Genomic DNA, 13141 nt, shown 5'->3' with positions numbered 1-13141 from the left:
TGCAGGCATTTCCCTGTAATTCATCCATCCCCATACAACAGATTTTTCAAGTCCATTTCTGAAACAGATTAGCAGTTTGATGTCTCTATTTTCAAATACACTCTCATAGTACTAATGTCCAAATGCTGAGTTTACACTGGTGTTTCAACTTATCTTAGGTAGGCCAAATATTCCACCTTAGCTTAAACTCCTCTATTTCCAATCCAAAGATTAGAAAGCACGTTTGTTCTTCATGCTAGATTCCCAATGATCTAGTCTAATTCTTTTTTACCATCAAGAGGTAGGTGAAGTTTTATTAGTAATATATGGGTAGCTAGCTTGGGAGGTGTGTCAGAGAGGAGAACTGATCTATTCCTAGGCTGGATGTGCCCTTGAGCTGGACAAGGTCACTGACAGCTGGAGATGAACAGTCACTTTTGTTTTTGTGACAGAAGAATAAAGAAAGACCCCATTACCATCACATTATAAAATGGGGAAGAAATGTTTCTACACCATAAATTCTCTGCCCAGAAATAGTCTAAGAGCTCAAATCTTACAATCTGAGAGGAGACCAAAGGGAAACATTGGAGGCTAGTGACACAAGGTCACATTTGACCTCTGTGATCTTGGAACATCACAGAATCTCAGAGGAGATCCTGTAGCACTTGTGCCCAGAACTTCCCCCACTGTGTAGGCCCTGCTCTGGTCACCATGCTGTCATCAGAATAAAGATCCCCAAGCACACCTTTCAGAGTAAACTTTATTAGATGAAAATAAAACAACTGCTGGGCTCGGAGCTCCCATGAAATTTAGAAACATCTTAAAGAGCCCAGATAGATTACAAAAAATGCCATAAACCGAAGAATGCTCATAACTTTGTTACAGCTAATAAAGTATCAAGCAAATCACAATTCACACTATGAAAACAAATCTCACAGGGGAAAAAAAAAAAAAGGAAGATATGACAACTTTTACTGGCCAGACCATATTCTACTTCCCAACTCTGTGGTCTTCCTAGAATGAACCCACTGAAAAAAAGAGGACCGTATTTCATCAAGATAAGCTGAAATTAATCTATTTCAATAACAAGGGCAGCTACTGAGAGACATCCACTTATTACACATCACATGTAGACTGCTGTAGACATCAAACACTTGCTCACAAGAGTCATTCTTTAAAAAGCCTGGCAAATCCAATGCTGAATTTAGGAAGCTGAATATGAGATTTTAAATCAACCACAATGGCAGGCATTAGCAGCGTAAAACTCGCTTCCAGATTAAAGGTCTGAGCTGCAATTTAATCAAGATAACTCAATTTTTGAAAGTCACAAATTAATTTTAAAAAGCACATACGCCTACCTTTTTAAGGAAGATCACATTTCAGGATTCCAGATCACAGAGAGCCTGTCGTCTCCTGTGGGGGAAAAGAAGAAAGGCTATCTACTAATAACAGAGTCGCAAAGGTAAACTTTAAAGATCTGCCAAAATCTCCTCATGTCATGGTTTCATGCACAATATTAAACAATGGAAAACTTTCAAGTAAGAATTAACATATTTATTTCTATCTAAATGATATATTTTGAAGAGTTTTATTCCAATTATTTGATTTCTAAGGAGCAAATGGGTAAAAGCAAATGGAAATGTATAAAAGTAAAAGGGAATTTTTCAAAACTAGCATTGAAATATTTCCTTCACATCTATTCCAATGACGATATGCAAATGTTTTGTTTTACTCCATGAAGTAAATGTATAAGTGAAGAAATAAGTGTATAGAACTCCACTCCTATTTCTATTTCCCAGTGGAAAAATGAAGTGAAGTGGTTGTAATAGACTGTGTAGGTAACAGAATTATAAGCTGATGTCTCCTGTTGAATTTTGTTTTATTGTCCAAGCTAATAAGCCACATATATGGGCTCTATTTTTCTTAGCTAATACTTTTAGATCAAGAAAAATATATAAAGAAAAGTAAATCAAAATAGAATCTATCTGATCTTATTTTACCTTTATTATTTTCAATAAATAATTGACATAAAACCTGCTAGTCATACACAAACACTAAATGCAATTTTTCTATTCAAAATTATGTGTTGGTATAGATTAAAATGTCCTAATATTTTAATTTTCTATACTCAAGCCCAAAGAAGGAAATAAATGATTTAGTTTTATACAAGTTAATCATCTACTATTATAAATCACTTCCATTAAATCTAATTAAAATGGCCAATGGAATAATGTCCACAAGAATATAACCCTGACTCTCACCCTGGCATGCCAGGTTTCATGTGAAAACTAATTTAACTTCCAATGGAGATAATGATGTGTAGATTCAGAAACAATGGCCAGATTTCTGACCCAAAAAAGCTCCAAGGACTTGAAATGACTACCAGTGCATAAATTCAAGGAATGTAGACACACACACGTCAAAAGGGGACTCCTAGATTAGCTGGTGGTTGCTTCAGTTACCACCTTCTTTTCAGACAATAAAGACCCCTTGGTAAACTCTAAGTAAGATATTCTCCCAACACCTTACTGAATGGAGTGTGAATCCTGCACCCACATCCATGCCTGCATATAGCCGAGGTTGAGTACAACCCTTCTTGGCTACATTTAGCTCCAGAGCCTCTTTCTTTTGAAGCAACACCAATTCTCCACATGGGCTCCCCCAAACAAGCCAGTATCTGGAGCCATTTTTTCTTCTGCTTTTCTTCACTTGAGCTATTAGCCAGCATTGCTTGGGCTCTCACCGCCAATACAGTACAGTTAGGGTCAGTAATAGCTGTCTATTCTATTTCTGAAATTTCAGAGGCAGGTCAACTCTGCTAACAAAAGAAAGGCAAGAGAGACTGATGACTGATATAGAAACATGGGTCAACAGTCACACACGGAGCCAAATCACAATCAATGGCATAGCAACTGGAATAGAGCTTAAAGCTCGCAGATTTTCAGTTCATAAACGGGCCATCCACAAATAATAAAGCTAGGGTTTGCTTCAAAACAATGCAGTTGGGGTTGTTGATGGGTAACAGATGAAACGAAGTGCCCATGGTTTTGTTATAGTTTAATGATGGCTATGTGATGGCTTAGTAATGCTATCTGAAGGTTTAATGATGGATATATAAAGGCTCACTGTAATATTCACTATACTTTTGTTACATTTACAATTTTCTAAAAAGTTAAAAGATGATCATTAAGTACCACATGAGGAAAAATGAACAGCGAGCAGTTATGGTTTTATAAATGAAGTAATGATGGCCTTGAAGCTTCCTTCCAGTATTTCACAAGCCAAATAAGAGGTATATGTTTAACTGCAATAAAGCATTGTTTTATGTCAAGTATCTTTGCTTTGAATTAAGTGATATCAACACAGAAATATTGGTTATCTCATGCTTGTTGAATATTGTAGATAGCTAAGTATGCCTTTGATTAATATAAGCAGGTAAATTGATAATCTATAATTAATATCAATGTGATCTATTTCATGAGCAAAAACTTTCTAAACAAGAGGTCTGCGAGGGGACCATTAAAAAATAGTCTTTCTTAGTGCAAAATTTGGGGTCACAAGTAAAAACTATCAGATTTACAACCCCCTTGAGCTACCTGAGTTTTCTGCTGTGAAACAGCCAAAGATAGGCACTTTATAGATGATACCACTAATCTGGCTAGAATTTGAAAGAGACTAGAAGAGATCACATGAGGCTTGAACTCAGCTTTCACAACAAAGAAAAGTCACACACCAAGTAAAATCATTCTCATAGCCTAGGAATTTGACTGATTGACCCACTCCTGGAAATCTGACCTTGAACATGGTTTAAGGAAAGACCCTGGTGAATCTGTGCAAGCCTTCCTCGAAGTGAACCAGGGGCAAGAACAAACTTGGGTTCCCTCTGAATAGAATATGCACAAGACTGCTGAATCCTAACATGAGATTTGATGATTACAAAAAACAAATGTAGTTGATGGTTTTCTGTTTTCTTATTTTGGTTTTCCTGACCTAAAACAATCTGTTTCCTTTCTAATAAAAAGAAAAAAAACAATACCCAATTATGAAAAGGGCATTTGTCTGACTTAATGGATAAGCACATAAAACCTGGGAAAGAGAGTATAATAGGAAAGCCAGAGCAACTTGGCCTTATGAGGCAGGCTTCCAAATTTATCTGCAAAAAGATCAAGGGTCAAAGAAGGGAATGTGTGGGTAATAATGGTGAACAAGTTGCATGATGGAGGTCAGCTAAACAAAATTCACTTGTTTTCAATTTGAAAATCACAGTTCGAGCAATTTACTACATGAGCTAAAAGAAGCTTTCAGTAGCTAACATCCATATTCACCCATGAATTTTTATTCATTCAGCCATATTTTGTAGTTTAGTTTTATTAAATTGGAAAAATGGTATATTATAAGGTAGTAGGCATTTAATAAATATTTGTCAAATAAATGAATGAATGAGGTGGCAACTACTACTTACCAAATCATGAAATCTAAGGCTACTAGAAATGATAAAAATAAAATCCCCAGATAAGCAATCATGACTATTTGTCTAATATTCATAGTCTTGGTTTTCTTCTGGGTAGCAATATGTCAGGTTAAAATGGTTAGTTCTCCAGACTCCCTTGCAGCTAGCATGGCCATGTGATGCAAGAGAGAGATCCTTGAGATAGTTTATTCTCATACTATGAACATATCCCCTTTCCTCTTTCCTGAGAATAGCTATTAGGAGGTGCAGAGTTATATCATAACCATGAGGACAGAAGATAAACAACAGAGGGGAAGGAAGAGGGAGCCTGGTTCTTTGGTGGCATCCCTGAGATGCTACACTTGCCCAAAATGTTTAGATTACTAAACTTGCATTTCATGTTAGTAGTGACAAGCTTCTGTGAGTTTAGGCTGCTGCTTTCCATAAATTCACAGCCAAAAATATTCTAACAAACAGCAGATATAATTTATCTCCCCCTCCCCCTGCCCTGTTCCCTAGCTGTGTTCTCAGAAACCACTGCGATTTCCACTAACTCTGATGCTCCACATAACTGTCCAATAACAGTTATGTAATCATCACTGACTTCATCAACAGTTTGCACTTGTCAAGAGGATGCCTCACACGAAAAGGCCAACCACTTAAGGGAGAGCAGCTATCAGGAAAACCGTAAGAAACAACAAGCCACTCATCATCCCACCACTACACTCTCCTGTTAGGGACACAAAAGAAAATGATGACCAAAAAAAGAGAACAAAGCTATTCCACAGTGATTAAAAAATGAATAATCTTCTAACTTAAGAGTTTTCAAAAACTGTATGACTCACAAAGAAAATATTTAGAGGTATGGCTAAAATAAACATCAGAAATGAAACATCTCTAAGAAAACAAGAATAGACTGATACCTCTAAGGGCTGTCATGTTTCCGATGCACCTACTTTGTGGTAATACAGGGCCTCGGCAATGCACCTTCTGTGGAACTTAAAACTCCACAGTCATTGCCCTGGCTGGGTGTCTCAGCTGTCTGCAGTGTCGTCCCATACACCAAAAGGTTGGAGGTTCAATACCCAGTTGATCCATATAACGTAAGGCAACCAATAGGTGTTTCTCTCTCACACCCATGTTTCTCTCTCTCCCTTTCTCTCTTCCTAAAAAAATAAAATAAAAATTAACAAAAACATACCTCTAGCAAAAATTAAAAAAATAATAATTCTTAAATAATTATACAGTCATTTCTTGTATATGAACTCTCCTGATAGAATATAAACTTCCAGAGCTGATGAAAGCTGGCATGTAACAAGTACTGACAAATGCTGAATAAATGAATGCATGAGCAAAACATACAGATTACTTTTCTAAGAGACTTGATGAAAAGTATTCAATCCTCAAAAAAAATAATCTGGAAGCATCCTTTCTGGAAATATCATGAGATGTATGAACTGTTCAACTGACCCACCATGACTAATTTAATTGTCAACTGTCTATAGAAAGAAAAGACCTACACTAATGAAGTGGCTATCATAAGCCAGCTGATGTGTTAGGCACTTTACACCTAGTATTTAATTAATCTTCACAACTAGAATCTCCCTTACAGATGAGGACAAGTTCAGAGGGAGCTAAGGACCTCACCGAAGGTCATATACCTAGTAAAAGGCAGGCACAACATTGAAACCCAGGAAGGTCAGCTCTCACTTTTCTACTTTACCATGCTGCTTCATCACTTTGGTCTTTACTCAAATATTGCTTTTAAGTTGTACATGTACATTATCTGGAAAACACTCACTAGAACCTTCATATTATGGATGCAAAAGTATCTGCAGAGTCGGGGTCCACTGTAACATCAAGCACAATTACTGTTTGGCCATGTAAGAAACCAGATATTTCACATGATACAAATAGTGACCTTCTCTAGCTCATCTTACAGCTGTAAAATATGGCAAAGATTCTACATGCCTACAGCAAGTAAAAAAAAATTAAAAGTTACCACGTATTTGTGTGACTTAGAAATGATACAAAATAAACTTAAGAGCTTATAGTTCCAGTTTCTCTCAGAAATTAATAGCCCCCTCCCTGTGCATAACACACACAAGCCCTAGGGCTTTCATGCCTTGCTTATGGAGTAGATGGCACTGTGGAGTAGCTTTGCTCTCTGTTGTCTGTCTTGGAAACCGGTGGATGGGTGGGCTTACAAACAAAACCCACTGCTTCTATGTATAGGAGATAGCAGATCTACTGAAGCAATTTAAAATAATAGACTCATTTGAATCAAAAGCAGGGGGGGGGGCGGAGGGAGGACCTACAAAGAGAAATAAAAACAAATGCATTTTGCAATAGAATCCTCACACTTTTCTATTGAATAAATAATACCTCTTTGAAGTTGATGAAAAGCTTAGTGAAAATATTTATCCAGTAAACAATTTAATGAAATAAACAGCTATGACTCCAAAGAAATCTAATTTAACAACTTCATAAATTCTCATGGAGAAGAAATAGATTCACCACCTCCGAAACATTTGGCTATTATTTGTATGCAATATGTGCAGTCTTTAATGCACTTGCAAAGATGGAAACGTTACCCTCAGGGTTTTAGCCTAAACATTAGCCTCTTTGCTCTGCCATTTCAGGTTAACTTGTCGAATTTTAAACAATACTGAAAATGTGTTAGAAGCCAAACTTATTTGGGGATAGCTATGTGATAAAGCATGTTTCCATTTTTTCTCTCTTTCTATTAGTTATCTTTTATTTTTAAATTTCCCATACATAGATCTTTGGTGGAAAATATCATGATTTAGTATAAAGACATTAAGTATTTTCCCATAATATGGCTGAATTATCTCTAAAAAATAAACATGTACTTTTTTTATTTTTCTTAGCTAACCCGTTTCAATACTTTCCCATTATATAGGAGAAAAATAGTATTCTCAATTATATCACATCATAACACTCACAGTTATTCTTCTCTAAAGTTATTTTTCAAAGTGTTCGCTCTTCACCTAAGGTTAATGATTTTAAAAGATGGCTTCAAAATGAAAGAAACAGAATAAAGATAGTTTTACAAAGACAGTACCTGATAATACTTAAAGTAGAACTCTATACAAAACTTTTCCTTTTAAATCTATGGCTCAAAGCTCCAAGCTTTCTAACCTTAGGACTCCTTCATGAATGCTTACCTTACTTAAAGTAGGCCCCCCAAAACAGGCCAAAAACATTTACATTCCTCCTTGCATTTGACTCCTCAATTAGACAGACACTGTCCCATTGAGAAAATAAAATACTGAGGTCCACATGAAATTATCTGCCATAGGCAGTTCCAGGGCTAGAACTAAAAACAGGCTGAAGTGTTTAAATACCTCTTTTCTTATCCAATAGCTCACTTTCCTTATTTCTCTTTCTGCATTTTAAAGTAATTCTTAACAACTGACTAAGGCTCAAAAAAATTACACAAAAATCTACTCTACAAATAAAGTTATATTTAGCAGATTTCTGATTATACTGGACACAATCTTGGTACAGCTTCCTACATAAAAAAGCTAGCCATGAAAGGGAATTCTCCTTAGTCTTTAACAGAAAAATAAGGGAGCTGATGAAATATAGATCAAAGGAAGTTCTGCCACGAAAAAAAAAACACACACAATTTTTTATAACTCATAGAAATAAATGTAACAATAAACAAAAAGCAATCTGGTGTTTTTCATTCTTGCCTGTAATGTTATCTATTTATGATTAGACTAACAGTACTTTTGCTGCTTTCTTTGTGCTTTTCAGATATTCCCCAATATTTTTAGCATGATCATGTATTACTTTTATAAACTCCAAAGTTATTTTTTAAATCTTAGACATTACTGAGATATAAGCGCCTTTTTATTCACATAAATCACTATTGTGTAGTAAATAATACATGTTAATATATTTTGAAAATTATTGATAAATAACTTTAGTCAAAATTAAATTTATAACATTGAAATGTCTTCTTATACTCTCACCTATTGATTCTAATACAAAATCATTAAATGTTTTAAGATTATTTTCTACTTTAAAATAAACTAACCAGTAAACTGATACATACATTTTATATTCATTTGTATCTGCTCCAAAAGTTAGGAAGAGTTCATGTTTCTTGTTCCAAACCATCCTCCTTTATCTGTGCTATTTATTCTTTGCCAACTCTTAAAAGATGTTTGAGGTAACTCCATCATATGTGATTGCTTTCTCTGACAGCTATATCAGGACTATAAATGTATACGTATGTGTGTATATGTATATCATATAAACATATTCACATATACATATATACTTATATATACACATATTATATATAAAATTTATATATGATATGCACTCTTTAGAGATTTCCACCAGAGATGACTTATCAACCCAGTTTCGGGTTTTATCCACCTTTGCCAACATGACCAACTTTCATTTCATTTTTTTTCATTTAAGTGACCAATTGTCTAACCAAATTAAGTAAAGAGTATTATACATTAGAAACCTCAATTCTCTTATTATATTTGGTCATCCTTACTTTCCCCAGAGACCACTATCATGTAATCACCATAAGTTGATTCATTAAACATGTATTTTGTACTGAATATTTCTCGTTACTGTGATGAGAGATTACAGTGTGGTAGTTCACAAGTTATAAATGTTGGTGAAAGTATAACACTTTACTATGCATCGTGCTATTGAGCCAATAATTGCAAGTTTCTCTTAAATAGAAGGGGAAGTCTGTTATTGTTTCGATTTTCCAGCTAAAGTCTCAGTGATAAAGACAATAGGAGATGAGTTCCTTTCACATGACCTCAGGACTTGCTACACATGGCCAACCCGTCCAGAGGTCACCTCTGCAGTCCATGTATGAGCAGAACTTGCATTGCAGAAGACGCTTCTTCAAAGAGAATTCTCAGGAGAAAAGACTGGTTTCCTTTCCTTCCCTATCAGCTCAAAACAACTGCCTAAAACAACCCTTCATACTTTGCAACTCTCTGTAACCAGAGAGGCTGTTATTCTATTCCCTGGCTAGCTGCTAGTCTCCTGCAGAACCTCATAACCTGCTCAGTGGGGCGTGTGCAAGGTTGGAACCCTCAAGCCTGTTGGATGCTGCCTGCAATAGTAGAGCAAGGCAACTGAGCCTCAGTAAACGTGGAAATGGGCTACACTTCAGTTTAAAGGTGCTAATGTGAGTTTTCCTGGAGATCAAATAGACACCATGGAGGACAGTGAGGTTGTAGTGATCCTGAAAGGTCTCCTCCCAAGTCGGCTGCCTGGACAGCCGGGACAGTCCGGTGATATACCACCAAAGGATTGGAGTTGAAGGTCATGAGTGGTTACCCAAGATTTGCACTGTATGCATCCAATAATGGCATGGTGTCAATGACCCAGCATGGGATCACCAAAGAACCCATCAGGGTGTGTATGAAAAAGAACTGCCCATGAAACATGCCCACCAGCTGAGCACAGCAGCCTTGACCTCTTTTCTGCCCCTGCCGGTTCTGGAGGGGCCAGAGACGCTGGGTAGAAGGAGGAGCAGAGAAGAGTTAAACTAGAAATGAACTGATCCCCAAGCCAGGGGTCAGGCCAGAGAATGGAAAAGAGGAGAACCTATAAACTGGACAGGAAAATTAAAGTTTAACTTATACTGTACCAGTTTTCCTAATATTTGAAAATTAGATTGTTTCAGCACTTTAAAATGACTCAAAAGCTATGGGATCTGCCAAAAATATGATCCAAAGCAAAAGTGGGAGAAGAATCAAGCTATTTTCTGTTGTGCCTTACTAAAAGTGACTCTTCCAACAAACTAGTTACACCAATAAGTATCCAACCCATACAAGATTATTTTTGTACAGTTAAATCAGAAACTGAGAAGATATAGCAAATCAAAATGATAATTTGATATACCTGCTAAAACTTTAACTTCTGCTAAAACTTAAGGTATAATAATAATAGTTTTTTTAACCAAAGAATTTTTAGGCATATATGCATAACCCATGGACACAGACAATAGGGTGGTGAAGGCTTGGGGTTGGGTGTGGGGGCAGGCTAGTAGGGGTCAATGGGGGGAAAGGGGAGACATATGTAATACTTTCAACAATAAAGATTTAAATAAAAATTTTAAAAATAATTTTAAAAAGCAAAATATACTACTCACACTCTACTAAGAGAAACACTTTAAATAGAAACACAAAAAAAGTTTGGAAAAAAGGAAAAAGTTATACCACACATGCAAACAAAAAGCAAAAAAATAGCTGAATTAATATAAGACAAATAGACTTCAACACAAGAAGTATTACTAGAGACAAAAAGGAACACTTCATGATGATAAAAGTGTAAAACTGAAAGAATTATACAAGCCTAAGCTCTTCACTTAAGAGATAATAAGCAAAATGAGACAGATGACTTGCTCAAGGACACTTTGTCAACTAAGAGAATCTCCAGCTACAAGTCTCTTCTCCCAATTCCCTTTTTCTTTTAATTTATCTTTATTGTTGAAAGTATTACAGATGTTCCCTGTTTCCCACATTGACACCCTCCACCCTGCTCTCACCCTCTCCCGAGGTCTTCGCCACATTTAGCCTTTTTCATATAACCAGTGCCTCAAATCTGAGCTCATTCAACACAAAACAACCAGCCTACATGGTCAAAACCATAAACTTCCCAAATAAAAAGTACCTAGTGGGATGCTTGACCTTTACTGGGCACTTGAAAAATGTTGGTTTCCTTCCCAAAACATGTAAGAAAACTTTTAAAAGGTATTTTCCCTGTGTGGGATCCTCAGGCATAAAACATGTCCTTTTCAATCTAGATAAAATAAGTTTCTGATGATCACTTCTTACACGTCAGCTTTGCCCAACTCTTTGCATGTTCATTTGTTCTGAGTAAAGCAGACAGGGTAAAAAATTTCAATGATAATTGAATTTCTATTACCTCTTACTCTCCAAACGAGTCATGCAATGGACACCTTTCATAAAATTCCTCCCAAAAAAAGTATAGTATGAACATATCATTTTGTTCAAAGGAAAAGACACATTCCTCCAGATGCTGTGGTTATAATAATCAAAGAGTCACAGCCTCAGTAACGCAAGCCCAACCTTCAGTTTTGCTAAGGATTCTTCAGAAAGTGAACTCCTTCTTGTGGGTAAGTTTGTGCTATATAAAGCCAAATTCCTATATAAAATGTTGACATATCTTAACAATTTTCTGGAGCTTTTAAAAATATATTTTTTTTTATTGATTTCAGAGAGGAAGGGGGAGGGAGAGAGAGATAGAAACATCAATGATGAGAAAGAATCATTGATCGGCTGCCTCCTGCATGCCCCACACTGGGGATCGAACCCTCAACCCGAGCATATGCCCTGACCAGGAATAGAACCATGGCCAACGCTCAACCACGGAGCCATGCCTGCCAGGCATTTTCTGTATTATTTTTATTACATTATTGGGATGTTATGGGAATAGGTACTTACAATCACACTGGGCTTTATGTTTTCAGAGTCTAGTCAATTCTCCTAAATTCAAAGTTATAGTCAAGGTCAATATATGTTCAACCCAGAAAAGTGGGTGTCAGAAAGGTAGATAGATGGCTTCTGTCCACCTCACATAACCACATGAAATTTAAGAGCAAGACAAAACTTGACAATAAATGTTTAAAACAACGCACTGCTTAACTACCAATTTTAGAAGGAGCAGAATGCATACAAATCCAAATGAGCATATAGAAAACCATGAAAAAAGAAGTAAAAATAACATCATATGATTAGTGTCCCAATCTAACATATTCATTTTAGGACACATTCAAGCAAACTATTCTTTGTTAGCTACTGTTTAATCTGATTTAAAAACTGAGAGTGTGTTATAATTGCTTAAAAGAACCAAATGGCTTAAATTTAGTTTACTCAAATAAATTCAAATGAATTCATGAGGTCATTGAAATTCCATGCATATACATAGAGGCATCTCATTGCTTTGACCACAATTCTATGATGTAACTATATCAGGTTCTGGGTAGAGTATTTTAAACAAAATATACAGTATCACATCTAAACTAGAAAATTTCTTTGTGCTTTTAGGAGATAGCACCATTCTGTTTAAAAAGCACCAAAACAAGGCCGAAACGGGTTTGGCTCAGTGGATAGAGCGTCGGCCTGCGGACTGAAAGGTCCCAGGTTCGATTCCGGTAAAGGGCATGTACCTTGGTTGCTGGCACATCCCTAGTAGGAGATGTGCAGGAGGCAGCTCACCGATGTTTCTAACTCTCTATCTCTCTCCCTTCCTCTCTGTAAAAAATCAATAAACTATATTTTTTTAAAAAGGCACCAAAACAAGCAAAATACTACAATGCACTTAATAAAAGTCCACAGAATTTATAGTCCACACAAAAGAATATCAGAGAAAAAAATCATTAACTACCTAAAAATATATTAATATATTTCCTGAACTGCTTAAAAGTTAATTTAGAAGTTAAAAGTTAAGAAAAAATAACCAAAACCATTTTTATTTTGACAGATTTATTCCAGGACTGAGAGAGATAGCAGAGAAATTCAAAATGTACACACTACTTATCAAATTATAAATTAGATGGTGATTCAAGTTCATAATTACGGAAATGATTTAAGCTCATTAACATGAAGTGTTTCAACTCCTCAAAGAGGGAGGTAACTCACATAGGTGGGGAGAGAGGGAGAGAGGGGGAGGGAGGGA

At 36.0% G+C, this 13141-nt stretch overlaps 1 protein-coding gene across 2 annotated transcripts in view; it reads right to left on the bottom strand.

Moving 5' to 3' along the window:
- PLCB4 (phospholipase C beta 4) overlaps positions 1-1400 on the bottom strand; it is a 356763-nt gene extending 355363 nt beyond the window's left edge. Inside the window, exon 1 of one of the 2 annotated variants that reach the window (XM_015560271.1) lies at positions 1338-1400. The gene's annotated coding sequence lies outside the window, so the exon portion shown is untranslated. The remainder of the gene's footprint in view (positions 1-1337) is intronic. The other variant, XM_015560270.1, reaches the window with a different exon arrangement.
- Between the last annotated feature and the right edge of the window lie 11741 nt (positions 1401-13141).

The sequence above is a fragment of the Myotis davidii genome, unplaced genomic scaffold (assembly GCF_000327345.1).
Source record: "Myotis davidii unplaced genomic scaffold, ASM32734v1 scaffold32, whole genome shotgun sequence".
NCBI classification, from domain to species: Eukaryota; Metazoa; Chordata; class Mammalia; order Chiroptera; family Vespertilionidae; genus Myotis; species Myotis davidii.
The sequence above is the reverse complement of the archived record's forward strand: the minus strand, read 5'-3'. Positions and strand labels throughout refer to the sequence as shown.